At 41.5% G+C, this 16,620-nt stretch overlaps 1 protein-coding gene across 1 annotated transcript in view; it reads left to right on the top strand.

Annotated features, from left to right (window-relative positions):
* Positions 1–198: 198 nt before the first annotated feature.
* wnk3 (WNK lysine deficient protein kinase 3) overlaps positions 199–16,620 on the top strand; it is a 99,588-nt gene continuing 83,166 nt past the window's right edge. The window contains exon 1 of the mRNA XM_061986672.2: positions 199–614. The gene's annotated coding sequence lies outside the window, so the exon portion shown is untranslated. The remainder of the gene's footprint in view (positions 615–16,620) is intronic.

Below are 16,620 nucleotides of genomic sequence, written 5' to 3'. Positions count from 1 at the left end.
ACTTTCTTCATTAAATTACCAGTGACTATTATAGGGTTAAAATGCAGCAAAAACCGATCGCAAGGGTGAGCACCTGAACGCAGCGTTGTAGCAGCGCTGTCTTTGATTGGTTACAATACGTTCGTCTCTGCCGCCCCCTATCGACGGAAGAGACGAACTGTTAGGGTTTTGGTTTTTTTTGTCAGGCTGTAACTGGTGATGAAGATGACGATGACGACGATCCCTGTGGCAAGTGTGCGCTGAGAAGCTGCTCCTCTCCTTTCGCAAGAAGAAGTCCCACTTTGTAAATAAGCTGAGTGAAATTATCTGGCTGCCCGTGAATGGGCGGCCGGTGGACAAGGGCAACAAACGACGGCATCGCGTGAAGACGCGGACTACCAGAGGAGCTCCGCGAACGTCGGTCACCGAGCCTCGGCGACTCCTCTCGGGATTCTTAAACCCTCAGCAACCGCAGTGAGGATATAGGACCTAACGACATTTTTATAACGCTTTTTCTAAAAAGAAAAAAAAAATGCAGTACATTTTGTAGGCGACGAGGAATAGTACTGTATTTGTGCTCCATTTAAAAAAAAAAAAGAAAGCCGCCATAGGAGCTGACGAGATGTTACATTCGGGTGAGTGAAGTTTCTGCTTTTAATTCACTCTTTAATTAGGTTGGAATGTCTTCCCCTCCTCTCCAACAGAAGCACCTGCTCTGTGTTTTTGCAGCACTGCGAGCCTATTAGCTTTATATCCCTTCTTATGGCTACTTACTATTGTGAAAGAAACACAGCAAGTGCAGGCAAGCACGCAATGTGGAGTCATTTGCCCTGGGCATGAAAGGCCAGGAGGTGCCTGTTCATTTTGGCACATCCATGCAGGCCAATACAGCTCATTTCTGCACTACACCATGCCTGCATGGACAAGCATTATAATATTACTGTATTATTATTCCTGCTGCAGACTGGAAAATAGCATGGGCTCCAGTTGTACTGTAGGCGCTCCCTTGACTAAAAAAGGCTGACAGCTGCTGAGCCACTCAAGTCAACTCTAATCTCAGCCAGCTCAATCATCCATAAAGTTCCAGAGCGGGTAACAAGTAAGCCACTTCAATTGACATATACCATTTTCAGGATGTTCCGATCAGGGATTTATGCTGCCGATTCCGATACCGATCATCCATGAATGAGATTGGCCAATCATCACATGCAATAACTCTTTTTTTTTTTTCATTTATTTATAGTGAGTGCTATCGATTAAGATTAGTTTATTTCAAAGGGGACAATGCAGTTTCATAAAAACACATGACTACACATGGTTAAAAAAGCCAGAATTAGCCAGAGGGCTAGTTTCCATCTGTAGTCCCCTGGCCATGATGTAAAAAAGGCAGTGAAATTACAAATTCAAAGAAAAAGAAAAGAAGCACACAATACATATATGATATAATAAAATATTAAAATACAACATCATAACATAACATGTGTCATAGCATCAAAACAGGCTCATCTTTTAGTGGTGGCAGCTGTAGGCGTAGATAAGCCACATTTATTAAACAAATTGTGAAAGCCTTGTATGTTGTGACCTGCTCAGGTACTGAGTTCCACACATTTGCACTCCTTACTGACCAGGCCGACTTACTGAAAGTGCTCTTGTGCAGAGGAATATAACAGTCACCTCTGACAGAGCCTCGAGTGACACGCTCACGGCTGTTTCTTTGGCTGATGAACTCTGCCAGAGGATCTGGAGCCATTTCATGCAGTACTTTATAGGTCACTTTTAAGTCTGCAAATGTGTGAAGACTGTCCCAATTTAAAATACTGATTTTTTTTTTTAGAATGGCACAGTGATGATAGTGCCTAAGTTGTTTATCCATAACTTTAATTGCTTGTTTGTACAAGATTTCCAATGGGTTTTTATTTTTAACTCTGACCAGCCTGAGACCAGCTGGTAAGGCAATAGTTGAAGTGACTGAAAATCATCGAATGCAAATACAATTTTGCAGCTTCAGTTGACATTGCATTTAGAATTGCACGAAAATTTGCGAAGTTAAACTTGATTATTTTACACAATTTGCCAATATGGGCATTAAAGGAAAGCTCTGAATCTATTATTAACCCAAGATATTTATTTTGGCTGACAATTTGCATTCTTTCTCCATTAATATGTATGTCGGGGTCAGATGATACTTTTTTTTTTTAGTTACATAGTTTAACAACTTCTACACTAGGGGTGGGAATATTCAATCTGATTCCGATTCCTGGGGTGACGATTCGATTCAAACCGATTCTCGCAATACATTGTTTGGTATAGCAATTATAATGAAACTTTTTCAGAACTGGTTACCGGTGAGAAAAGCTCCTTCTGGATGGCCTGAAAATGTATTTTTTTAAATTGGTTCTTACAGAAAATAAAAATATATCTTTAAAGGGGAATTGCACATTTTTTGGAATTTTGCCTATTGTTCACAATCATTATGAGCGACAAGAAGACAAACATTTTTTTTTTCTTTGCATTGTTACTAGGGTTGTACGGTATACCGGTATTAGTATAGTACCGCGATACTAATGAATCATATTCGGTACTATACCGCCTCTGAAAAGTACCGTTCCCTACCGCCCCCGTTGTCGTCATGTTGTGTCATTGCTGGTTTATGAGCAATAGAGCATGTTCCGCAGTGCACAACCACGGAGTACTTACAAGCAGACACAGTGTGTAGACAGAAAAGGGAAAACGGACGCATTTTGGCTTAACAACTAACGATAAAGGTGAAGTTATAACACTGAGATGCCCACCAGAAGAGGTGCTTTAAGACTTGGCTAGCTAGTTAGCGGCTAAAGTCCAGCCCCAGTCAGCAGTGTTTTAGCTACTTCTAAATCACTAATCCTCGCCTCCATGGCGACAAATAAAGTATGTTTCTTATAGGTATCATCCCTGCAGGACGAGGAATAGCTAAACATGTTTCACTGCACCGTAGCTCACCGGCGTGACAATGTAAACAAACGCCATTGGTGGATCTACACCTAACATCCACTGTAATGATACCAAGTACAGTAGCGTATCTAGTCGATATTACTATGACTACGTCAATATGTTTTGGCATCACAACATCTTCTTTCGTTTTTTTTTTTTTTATATTATGTTTATAAGCTCAGGAAATATGTCCCTGGACACATGAGGACTTTGAATATGTCCAATGTATGACCCTGTAACTACTTGGTATCGGATTGATACCCAAATTTGTGGTATCATCCAAAACTAATGTAAAGTATCAAACAACAGAAGAATAAGTGATTATTACATTTTAACAGAAGTGTAGATAGAACATGTTAAAAGAGAAAGTAAGCAGATATGAACAAGTAGATTAATAATTAATGTTCTACCACTTGTCCTTAATAATTTTGACAAAATAATAGAATAGAAAATGACACAATATGTTACTGCATACGTCAGCAGCTAAATTAGGAGCCTTTGTTTGCTTACTTACTAATAAAAGAAAAGTTGTCTTCTATGTTCACTATTTTATTTAAGGACAAACTTGCAATTAGAAACATATGTTTAATGTACCCTAAGATTTTTTGTTAAAATAAAGCAAATAATGCAATTTTTTGTGGTCCCCTTTATTAAGAAACGTACCGAAAAGTATCGAAATAATTTTGGTACCAGTACCGGTACCAAAATATTGGTATCGGGACAACACTAATTGTAACATAGAAATCGTCTCGTTCTTGGTGGCTAGCAATGCAGCTAATGGGAGCGATCCATTCGACCTTTAAATCAAACTAAAAATGCATTCAAAAACCGTCACCAATACTTCATTTACGCCCCGTAACCTGTATGATAACTTAGCTGTAGCGACATTGTTATTGTAAGGGAGAGAACACAGAGAAATTATTTTTCTAGCGTACTAACAGTTCCCCTTTAAATACATTTTTGAAAAGTATTAACTGATTTAGAATCGGGATGAATAAGAATCGCGATTCGGATGTGAATCGATTTTTTTGTGCATTCCTAAACTACACTTTATTTGAACTAGTTTCTTATTCTGTTTTATTAAGATAGGATAGGATATACTTTATTCATCTCACGATAGGGACATTTTGTGGTAGAAGTCCACAAGGAATAAGGTAAAAACACATGAAAACATAAGGGAATTATTAAAGAACACAGAAGACATGCAACCAGCTGCCACTTCAGTAGAGCCATTTCTACATACAGCAACAAAAGTAAAACACCAGGAAAACAACAATGAGCAATAAATAATACATAATACACAGAGACAGGATCACACCCAAAAAAGCGTCGTAGGCTCCCCACCAACCCCAAGCCAATGTCTGGTCCGTGTGGATGAGCGAGAGTCTGTCCAGTGAGTCCAAACTGTCCGATACATGCTCATCCAGCCAGGACTTATTTATGCTCGTCCATCCCGATGGCAAACACGGCCGAATCATACATACATACAATTGTTTGAGTAAAACAAAGTCCATCCATCCCATCCATTTTCTACCGCTTGTCCCTTTCGAGGTCGCGGGGGGTGCGGGAGCCTATCTCAGTTGCATTCGGGCGGAAGGCAGGGTACACCCTGGACAAGTCGCCACCTCATCGCAGGGCCAACACAGATAGACAGACAACATTCACACTCACATTCACACACTCGGGCCAATTTAGTGTTGCCAATCAACCTATCCCCAGGTGCATGTCTTTGGAGGTGGGAGGAAGCCGGAGTAGCCGGAGGGAACACATGCAGTCAAGGGGAGAACATGCAAACTCCACACAGAAAGATCCCGAGCGCAGAATCGAACCCAGGACCTTCGTATTGTGAGGCACATGCACTAACCCCTGGTTCACCATGCTGCCCAAAACAAAGTCAATAGTACATAATAACTAAACAAATGCAAAAACTACAATCTACTACTTTTTAAAAACTTTTTTTTGCCAAAAAAGTCCTCCCGTGTTCAGGGAATATTTCCCAGATTTTGTAAAAAATTACCAAATTCCAAGGTTTTAAAATAAAAAAACTTCTTAAAGCACTTATTTATTGTGTTGTTGCAAGCTAACATAGCGATTAGCATGCCTGCACTTGGCTTGCTCTTAATCTGTGTGTAACATGTTTAGCCTCATCCTTCAGTGAGAATGCTACTTAATAGGAGAAGATATTAAGAAATGAAATTGTTTATTTTCTGCAATGGAAGTGATTATTAACTTATAGGAGCGGCTCCACACTGTGTACGGAGATACACCATTACAGTTGCAGCTCTGTCAGTTAAGTGACCAAAAATAAAGTTTAGAATAGAATGCTTTATTGTAATCAAATATGAGAGCAGCACAAAATTACAGGTGGCTTCTGTGTTGGTCAAGTCAAGCTTTATTTATATAGCACATTTAAAAAGCTTACGAAGTGCTGCACAGGGCATATAAGACAATAAAAGCTATAAAAACAATAAAAAAAGTGAATAGTAGAATAAACAGTAATAAAATAACAGCAGAAAACTGGAGTTAAAACAATATAAAACCAAGGTGTTGTTTGCAAAATGCTTGAGTAGATAAATACATTTTTTGCAGGGTTGTAAATCGCTCAGATGTTTGAGCAACTCTAATGTGCAGAGGTAGATTGTTCCATGATTTAGGGGCAGCTACAGAAAAGGCTCTGTCCCCTCTGGTGCTGAGTCTGGAGCGTGGGACAGACAAGAGCAATTTGTTTGCAGACCTCAATGCTCTGCCCGGGCAGTGAGGCTGCAGGAGCTCAGACAGGTAAGATAGGGGTAAGTCCATGTTAGCATTTAAAAACTAAACGCAGCATTTTAAAATGGATCCTTAAATGAGTTGGAAGCCAATGGAGAGCCGTGAGCAGAGGGGTTATGTGCTCCCATCGTTTGGTCTGTTAGCAAGCGGGCTGCTGCATTCTGTACTGCCTGTTTCTCACAAAAGGGCGAGAGAATAAGGCAAGTGGGCCAATTTCACTGTTGAAACCATTTAAAATGTTCGGATCACTAAATACAACAATCTCTGTCTTGCTTTTGTTAAATTTTAAAAAGCTTCCTGCCGTCCATGCTTGGACTTCTTTTATACATTTCAGTAGGGGCTGGATACAGTTGATGTTTGCTTTGAGTGGGTTGTATATTTCCATCCATTTTCTACCGCTTTTGTCCCTTTTTTGGGGTCGCGGGGCGGACAAGTTTCCACTTCATCACAGGGCCAACACAGATAGACAGACAACATTCACACTCACATTCACACACTAGGGCCAATTTAGTGTTGCCAATCAACCTATCCCCAGGTGCATGTTTTGGAGGTGGGAGAAAGCCGGAGCACCCGGAGGGAACCCACGCAGTCACGAGGAGAACATGCCAACTCCACACAGAAAGATCCCGAGCCCGGGATTGAACTAAGGACTACTCAGGACCTTCGTATTGTGAGGCACATGCACTAACCCCTGTTCCACCGTGCTGCCCTATATTTGTAAATTGTCGGCAAAGCAGTGGAAGTGTATTGTTTTTTCTAAAAATAGGTTAGGTGCAGTTAAACTACCGTAAATTCCGGACTATAAGCCGTTACTTTTTTCCGACGCTTTGCACTCTGTGTGGCGTATAAAACGGTGCGGCTAATTTATGGATTTTTCTTCGCTGACGGCGATAGAAGAATAAGAAGCAGTATCTTCATTGTCATCATGCAAATGTAAAATACAATTTTGCTGACTCATCCATCCATCCATTTTTCTACCGCTTGTCCCGTTCGGGGTAGCGGGGGGTGCTGGAGCCTATCTCAGCTGCATTCGGGTGGAAGGCGGGGTATACCCTGGACAAGTCGCCACCTCACCACAGGGCCTACACAGATTAGACAGACAACATTCACACTCACATTCACACACTAGGGCCAATTTAGTGTTGCCAATCAACCTATCCTCAGGTGCATGTTTTTGGAGGTGGGAGGAAACCGGAGTACCCGGAGGGAACACACGCAGTCACGGGGAGAACATGCAAACTCCACACAGAAAGATTCCGAGCGCAGGATCAAACCCAGGAACTACGTATTGTGAGGCACATGCACTAACTCCTGGGCCACCGTGCCACTGACTTTTTTTTTTTTTGCTGACTCCTCTTGTGCAAATAATTTTCCGAAAGAACGAACAAAGACATTCAAAAGGTGTGTTATTGTTTGTGTTATGGTGCCATCTTTTGGACGAGTTCTGTTTGGACTGAGCTTTCAACCGGAAGTACAAGTGCTGTCACTATTCGTCCACAGCGTTTCTACTCGTATGGATTCTTCATTCATCACTCCAAGCAATATTTGTAAGTTTTACAATATAGCTAAAACAATTCTTACTTACTAAACCGTGTGATGTCTGTAAGAGTGTTTTATGCATATTTGTACGTGGTATCAAAATGTTAGGAAGCTAGCGTCGTTAGTATTAGATGATATGCTAAAACGTTTACAAATGCCTGTGCTAGTATTATTAACTTACAATGGCATTTTTTTTGTATTGTTTCAGTTTCACAAACACCTCAGTAAATTCACCAAAATGTCAATCAATGAGTAGGAATGATGTTAGTTAAGAAATTATCTATGTCGATGCCATTATCGAATCCTCTTATCAAACCGATTCCTTATCGAATCTCTTATCAAATCCAGATAGGTTGTTGTGGGTGCACCTTGTGTGTGTTGAGTTCCAAAAGCCGTAGATGTTATGTGACTGGGCCGGCACGCTGTTTATATGGAGGAAAGGTGGACGTGACTGAGGTCAGCATGCGGACGTTAAAGGGTGTAGGTTTCAGGTGAGAGAGGATGCTAAAGGCACGCCACCAGTGAGCATATAGTGCTGCTATGTGCGTTGTAAATAAAAAAAATTGCCGACAAACACATCACCAACATCGCTTTTGACATCCTGGTGAAGCACACTGTGGAGAAGAAGGGGACCAGCACGGTAGTGAATCCATACGCACAACGGGGCAAAAAAAGTCGGCTTTTACTGTTGTGCTAGCTTGCTATGCTAATTGACAGAAACTGCCATCTATGGTGATTTTCAAGGGGAAGACGCTGCCGAAAGAAAAGTTTCCACCTGGAGTCATCATTAAAGGGGAACATTATCACCAGACCTATGTAAGCGTCAATATATACCTTGATGTTGCAGAAAAAAGACCATATATTTTTTTAACCGATTTCCGAACTCTAAATGGGTGAATTTTGGCGAATTAAACGCCTTTCTAATATTCGCTCTCGGAGCGATGACATCGGGAAGCAATCCGCCATTTTCTCAAACACAGAGTCAAAACAGCTCTGTTATTTTCCGTTTTTTCGACTGTTTTCCGTACCTTGGAGACATCATGCCTCGTCGGTGTGTTGTCGGAGGGTGTAACAACACGAACAGGGACGGATTCAAGTTGCACCAGTGGCCCAAAGATGCGAAAGTGGCAAGAAATTGGACGTTTGTTCCGCACACTTTACCGACGAAAGCTATGCTACGACAGAGATGGCAAGAATGTGTGGATGTCCTGCGACACTCAAAGCAGATGCATTTCCAACGATAAAGTCAAATAAATCTGCCGCCGGACCCCCATTGAATCTGCCGGAGTGTGTGAGCAATTCAGGGACAAAGGACCTCGGTAGCACGGCAAGCAATGGCGGCAGTTTGTTCCTGCAGACGAGCGAGCTAAACCCCCTGGATGTCTTGGCTGACACCGTCCCTTAAACTGGACAGATCAGCTTTCGTCCTCGCTTTCTCCCGTGTCGCTGGCTGTCGTGTCGTTTTCGTCGGTTTCGCTTGCATACGGTTCAAACCGATATGGCTCAATAGCTTCAGTTTCTTCTTCAATTTCATTTTCACTACCTGCCTCCACACTACAACCATCCGTTTCAATACATTCGTAATCTGTTGAATCGCTTAAGCCGCTGAAATCCGAGTCTGAATCCGAGCTAATGTCGCTATAGCTTGCTGTTCTTTCCGCCATGTTTTTGTGTTGGCTTCACTATGTGACGTCACAGGAAAATGGACGGGTGGTTAAAATCAGGCACTTTGAAGCTTTTTTAGGGATATTGCGTGATGGGTAAAATTTTGAAAAAAACTTCGAAAAATATAATAAGCCACTGGGAACTGATTTTTAATGGTTTTAACCAATCTGAAATTGTGATAATGTTCCCCTTTAAAGCATGACGAAGGAACTCCCAACCGCTGCACATGGGTGTAAACAGGACGTTCAAAGTGAAGTTGTGAGCGTCATGGGAGCGATGGATGACAGACGAACACAGCTTCACGAAAACTGGGAGGCAGCGTCGGGCGAGTTACGCCACTATTTGTGGCTTGAGCTAACGTGTCTGCTTGCACTGTTGTTCGAGCTTTCGCAAAAGCCGGCATCTTTTCCGAGGAGCCCCACGGCTACGAGACTGACCTTGAAAATGAGGAGAGGGAATCTGGCGTGTTTGATGGAGAACTTGCCCAGCTGTTCATTTCGGACACAGAAGATGAGGACTTTGATGGATTTGTGGATGAGGATTGATAGAAAAATAATGTGAGTACATTGATAAATACTTCAATAAAGTACAACCGAACTCAGCTTTGCTCCTACTGCCTTTTTAGAACAGCGTCCATGCATGCTCGCGTATGTTTTAAGCTAGCGTATGTTTAAAAATGCGCTGCGCCTTATTTATGCGTTAAATACAGAAATAGCACCCGTAACTGACACGGTGCCTTTTAATACGGTTCGCCCTATGGTCGCGAAAATACGGTATAATGGCTTCGATAACGGGAACCGGTTCTCAAAAAGGGATTCGAATCCATGGTTCTTTTCTTATCGAAGCATTGGGAGAACCGGTTTTCGAACATAATCCTTACCAATGAGTTAATTAGTCTGTTTAGCTGATTGGAGAGTTAGCTTCCGCATGACTTCTGTTTTGTTTGATCATCCGTTTTACAGCAGTGCATCAGTGAAAAACAGTGTAAGCTATTGGGGCAGATTCAATATCCCAATGGCCCACAGGTAATACAGTTTTTAACTCTGTTTGTCCTGATTTTGTGAGGCTGAAATCTCTTCCCTGAACAAGTGCTGACCAGGGTGAGAGCTGTCTGCCAGGGTTTTTTTTTGCTCTGCCGATGCAGCGAGCGCAAGCAATGTCCTCTAGGGAGGACAGAGGGCGACAGATAATCTTCTCCGCTAGAGGTGATCGGCATTGAAAGGCATTAATCAGCAATGGCGGATTACATACTTTTTATGAAAATTGGCCTATACTGATCAGCGGGAGATCGATCGGTACGTCCCTACTCAATTTACAAATAATTTGAAATACGAGCTGTCTCTCGGCTTTTTGTTATGCTTTAAACTGCAAGCATTTATTGAGTCACAAGCATTTCCGCCGATGTTTGAAGTAGTATTTTGCTGTGTTCCATTTGTACTGGGAAGTAGGAATTTCCGAAATTATTGTTGGACGTTAATGTATGTTCATGTTAGGGCTGGGCGATATGGACGAAAAAGTATATCTCGATATATTTTTACTTAAACTCGATATTTGATATATATCTCGATATATTTTTCGGTGAAAGTATACATATAATGATATTCATTTTTGAGCAATATTCAGTGAAATTGAAGTCAATGACAACTGTACTGTAAACAGTCAGTGACACGTTTATTAACCCAGTTAGTCAAGATGGGTATTAACAGCACAGAAAATAAACTGTTTAAGTAGTATAGAATTACCGGTACATAACATAAGTAAAATAGAAAAATATTATTTCTACATAAAATAAATAACATAGCTGTGCAAATAATACAAAATGTATCAAACTCAGATAAAAAAATACATTTGCAGGCAGGCACTTTGTGATTTCCCTTCCTGGTTCGATGACCCGCCCTATTTTGCCTCTGATTGGCCTGTCCCTAACCAATCATGACTCATCATAGTGAACAACAACCAATCATGGATGTTCTTATACGTGCAAGCACGTCTTGGAAGGAGGAAGGGAAGGGGTTTACTAGCCCATGGAGGGGAAGTGGGGGAGAACAAGGAACACAACAAATAAGCGGTGTTTGGTAATTTTAACGTAAAATAAACTATATGGATATTACGACATTTTCTTAATTCATATCTTGTTTAAAAATATTTTAATATATCTTACATCTCCCCGTGACTGCGTGGGTTCCCTCCGGGTACTCCGGCTTCCTCCCACTTCCAAAGACATGCACCTGGGGATAAGTTGATTGGCAACACTAAATTGGCCCTAGTGTGTGAATGTGAGTGTGAATGTTGTCTGTCTATCTGTGTTGGCCCTGCGATGAGGTGGCGACTTGTCCAGGGTGTACACCGCCTTCCGCCCGATTGTAGCTGAGATAGGCTCCAGCGCCCCCCGCGACCCCAAAGGGAATAAGCGGTAGAAAATGGATGGATGGATCTTACAAACTCGATATATCACCCAGCCCTAGGTTATGTTAAAGTAAATTACATTTTTTATGTGTTTTATACCTGCGATGAGGTGGCCACTTGTCCAGGGTGTACCTCGCCTTCCGCCCGAATGCAGCTGGGATAGGCTCCAGCACCCCCAATGACTCCGAAAGGGACAAGCGGTAGAAAATGGATGGATGGATGTGTTTTATACGATCTACATCGTTAGCAATAGCATCCACTGTGTTTGAAGGTTGCAGAAAGAGTGCTTATTTTGTCATAAGTTGTTTATATTCAGATAAGGAAAGCGCAAGAATAGCTTTTTTGGATTTGCACATCTGGATTTCCGACCTCGTAACTGAAACGCTCATAAGTTGGCTTTGACGTCATTCCCAGTTCCGATTTATGAGGTCAATGGAATGCACCATTAGTATTTTAGATTGTATCTGTAATTATATGGCGTTGAATCGTTAAATTTATTTTTAACATGCTCCAGGAAACCGATGAAATTAAGCTTGTATTGTAGCCATATCTGATCTGGCCAATATATGTATTGTGCAATGTCACTGTGAAATAAACAAACAAACAGCACACAGCCAGAAATCGACATAATCCTGCCCTCCAACCGCCGGAACTGAGAATGTTAGTGTGAAGAATGACACCCACTGAATCAGAAAAACAAACTATTAAAGACATGTCTTACTGTGCAGCAAACCGTCAATCTGCACCACTTCCGTAGCAGAATAAAGCTTCTGCGCAAAAAATAACATCCAAACAGCGGACATTTATCCATAAAAATATAGAGAACCTGCCAAATGGTTTGCCCAACATGATTTAATTTGTTATTTTCAGGACGAGCGAGCATCAGCCTTGCTGACTGGGTCAGACATACATTATTTCAAAACAAATTGCAATCATACATTTTACTCTTGCCACATCGTGCTTCAAATATTTCCGCTTCACATTGCAGATTTTTTTGGGATAAATGTTTTGTCCTAAATTAAACCATTTCAAACATAAAAATGGCTCAATAAGCTAAGAATATCAATACTACAGTAGTATTGGCCCCTAAAACTTTCAGAGCGCACAGTTCAGTATCGTGGCTACTGATTTGTTCAACCTCAGGCAGCATTACTATATTGTCTATGACTACGTTTACACTGCAGGCCTAATTTGCACATTTTTTTCAGATCCGATTTTTTTCCAGATGACCGTTTACACTGTAAGTAAAATGTGATTTTTATTAGACTCCAGTATCAACGCGCACAGGCTCCAATGTGGCCTTGACGTAACTTACCTGTACATGCACACTTCGATAAGGTGAAAACAAAGGAAATTGACCGGGAGAAAGTTGCTACTACTACAAAATAAAATAAGAGCCGCAACAACTTAAAAATTAGGGTTTTTTTCGTGAAAGTAAATGAAAGTAATATAATGTATGAATGAATGTACAGTATATGGATGTACAGACACGGACAACAGCATGAGCGCTATATTTTTCACCTCACATGTAAGCAAATGCGCCACTGCGTCAATTCCGGTTTTTCAACAATCAGTATTTCTTCATAATCAAAATATATATTCATATATTATATATAGCCTATCATTTGTGCACTATTGACGAGTGATGCACTGAAAATGTGGTCGTCTTAAATAGACTTTGCTCACCGAAACCGGATGTTTTGATGAAATATCCACTTCCGCTGGCAACTGCGTCTTTCCAGCGCACACGAATGACGCAGCTCGCCCAAAACTGACGAAAAAGTCACATTCAGGTCGCATTGCGTTTAGACTGAAGTCACATTTGAAAAGATCAGATTCCAATCAGATTAGGACTACCTCCTGATGTGGCCTGAATCTGATGCCAAAAGTTTAGATTTAAAGCACTTTGGAGCGTTTAGACTGGCAAAAAAAAAATCAGATATGGTGTGCAGTGTAAACAGGGCCTACAAGGCTAGAGGGCTCTCACTATGTCGAAAGATGTATCTACAAGGTCATAAACATTTTAAAAATACAATTTTAGCTATGAAAATATTTGATTTACAATTAATGGTTGTACTTTGCGGAAACTCATAAATCGTGGTCATGTCTGGAACCAATTAGCAGCAATGTACGAGGGTCGACTGTATTCACTGATACTGTACAAGCAGACCTCTGAGGGCAGCCAACTTGAACATCCCTGCTAAAGTGTTTTTACATACTAATCGATAGATTACTTGATTATAAAAAATAATTGATAACTCCAGACGCAAATCTTTGTCTATATGTGACCAGTCCAGGGTGTACCCTGCCTCTGACCCAAAGCCAGTTGGGATAGGCTCCAGCTCACCCATGACCCTAGGGGCGGCCGACCTTGTAAAGAATACAATTTGGTGTTACTTGAACCCCTGCCTGGCATTTCAGAACTACTTTACACACAGGCGCTGTCCCACCTCTGCTATAGCTCTGGCACTGCCCAAAATCTCCAAATTGGTGAAAATATACTATAATGATTGACACGTGAGAGGTTAACTGCTTGTAATTGATCAGTGCCTCATTAAGAAGACTCTCACCTGAATCCTTTATAGTACGCCATGATTGTTATTGCTGAGGGGACTGAAATGGAACACAAAGCGGGGTTAGATAACACATGGTTGTCTCTCTCTCTCTCTCAGTGAACAGTACGCTGTGTGTGCTACCTACACTCCACTCTCGCCCATGCCTGACCTGGATTGGACAAAAGTCCTTGTTGTGTTTTTGGCCTAATGCAAAGAGAAACAATCAGTGTGTGTTTGAATTTAATGTCCAGTCCTGGATATTTGTGGAGATGTTGCTGCTCTTAAAGTGACTCATGCAACCTCTGCGCTGCAGGAGAGTGTACGTTATGTGACTAATGGCTTTTCATTTACTTGGTTGTTTCCGTTGTAGTGTGGTTGAAGCATCTAGTCAGCTCATTTGTGTAATGCTAGGGGTTGTTCTCAGCGTGCGTAACACTGTGCGCTGTAAAAGTGTCACTCAATCAGACGCCAGCGCTGTCGACTGGTTGAATGACAACAAATTCTGTCTGCTACTCTTTTACTTTCTATTAGAGATGTAAGCCTGTAACTTCAGAAATACTCTTTTTATTCACACTGGGCCCACGTTACCTTTGAGCTTTTGGTGCTTCTTACGCCATCTCCCCACGTTACTAAGCCTCTCTGGTGGAATAATGCTGAATGTGGGCAAAATGCCCAATACATTCAAGTGCTGGATTAATCATGCCTAGAAATGATGTTGCAAGTTTGCAGTAGCTTGCCTGAGTAAAAGAAGAAATGTCAAAGTTTTCCATCACTCAGCAGACTTTTTCTCAAATATTTTACGCCTGCCTCACAATACGAAGGTCCTGGGTTCAATCCCGGGCTCGGGATCTTATGTGTGGAGTTTGCATGTTCTCCCCGTGACTGCGTGGGTTCCCTCCGGGTACTCTGGCTTCCTTTCACCGCCAAAAACATGCACCTGGGGATAGGTTGATTGGCAACACTAGATGGTCCCTAGTGTGTGAATGTGAGTGTGAATGTTGTCTGTCTATCTGTGTTGGCCCTGCGATGAGGTGGCGACTTGTCCAGGGTGTACCCCGCCTTCCGCCCGATTGTAGCTGAGATAGGCTCCAGCACCCCCCGCGACCCTGAAGGGAATAAGTGGTAGAAAATGGATGGATGGATTTTACGCAGGTTTTTTACAACAACTGCAAGACTACTAAGCAGCTCCAGTCATTCATGGCTAAATGTTCCTTTAAAGCAGTGCTTCTCAGTTATTTTCTATTGCGCCCCCATAGGAAGAAGAAAATATGTTTTGTTCCCCCACTCTCCAACTCTCGATTATAAATAGTTTAATTTTTTAATAAAATTGTTATAAGTACACCTCTGCATAATATTGTATCCTTATTAACAATAAAGAAAACAACACACCTGTTTTTTTCTCGTCTTCCACCGTAGTCCCAGTGAAGCCATGCGCTATACATCATATTCTAGTACGGAAAAAAAATAATGTTCCCATGGGGGCTTGCCCCACTATTTTAGAAGGACTGCTTAAACGTGACTCTTTGCAGCTTACTTAAAGTTACATGTTACAAACAAACTAATATAAAGAGCACCACCACACTAGCTTATGTTACTAATAGTGGTTTAAAAGAACATATGCATTTTTTAAAAGTCTTTATTTTTCACAATTATTATTTTTATTACATAAAAATTGCTTGTCGGCCCAAGTAAAAAAGGTCTGACGTCACTCAACACTGTCTTGCACAAATGTACACGTCCGGAGCGCGTGCACACACACAAACATAGTCCCAGAGACGCAACTAACAATTTGCAGTCATGTTTTTGTTACTATGGAATATACATTAAATTACAGCTAATGTTAATAAATGGTAAATGGATTATACTTGTATAGTGCTTTTCTACCTTCAAGGTACTCAAAGCGCTTTGGCACTATTTCCACATTCACCCATTCACACACACCGATGGAAGGAGCTGCCATGCAAGGCCCTAACCATGGCCCATCAGGAGCAAGGGTGACGTGTCTTGCTCAAGGACACAACGGACGTGACTAGGATGGCGGAAGCTGGGGATCGAACCTTGAAGCCTCAAGTTGCTAGCACGGCTGCTCTACCACCCGAGCCACATCGTCCCCTAGCTGAACATGTGTGTGTCACGTGTGATGTAGTTTATGTGCTCAAAATCGACAGAGGGCTTGATATAATGTACGGCTGCATGATATTGAGAAAAAACAAAATTGTGATTTGTCAGCCATTCGATTTGAGATTTTTAGTTGTTATTCATTTAAAACTGCTAAAATTAGTGAAGGAGGCATAGTTACTTATGAACTTGTCAATCAACACATTCTTGTCACACATTAGAACAATACGCAATGCACAATAATCCACTTTCAAAAATGTACCGCGACATTTGTTTACAGAGCCTCATTTTCGTGTGTTCACAGACCATCGGCAAAATGACCACCATAACACACTAACATACACATTAACACCAAACATACGCACAGGGTGGTCTGGAGCTGAGGCTTCTTGTTCACATTGTGGACATACTTAAATATTATCGAGATGTACCCGCGGAAAGCGATCTTCACAATTAAAGATGACACTGGATGACACAGAAAGACTCCCAGCAAAGCGAAGCAAGTGTTACGTCAGGCTCTCTGCAACTCACACTTTGTCACAGACATGGCACGACAGAATCTAAACACAGTCTCCTAAGTTGCCAATAACACCAAAAATAGATGCTAGATTTGTTGCCC

Source organism: Nerophis lumbriciformis, linkage group LG01, assembly GCF_033978685.3.
Source record: "Nerophis lumbriciformis linkage group LG01, RoL_Nlum_v2.1, whole genome shotgun sequence".
NCBI classification, from domain to species: domain Eukaryota; kingdom Metazoa; phylum Chordata; class Actinopteri; order Syngnathiformes; family Syngnathidae; genus Nerophis; species Nerophis lumbriciformis.
This window is presented reverse-complemented; position numbering and strand designations above follow the sequence as displayed.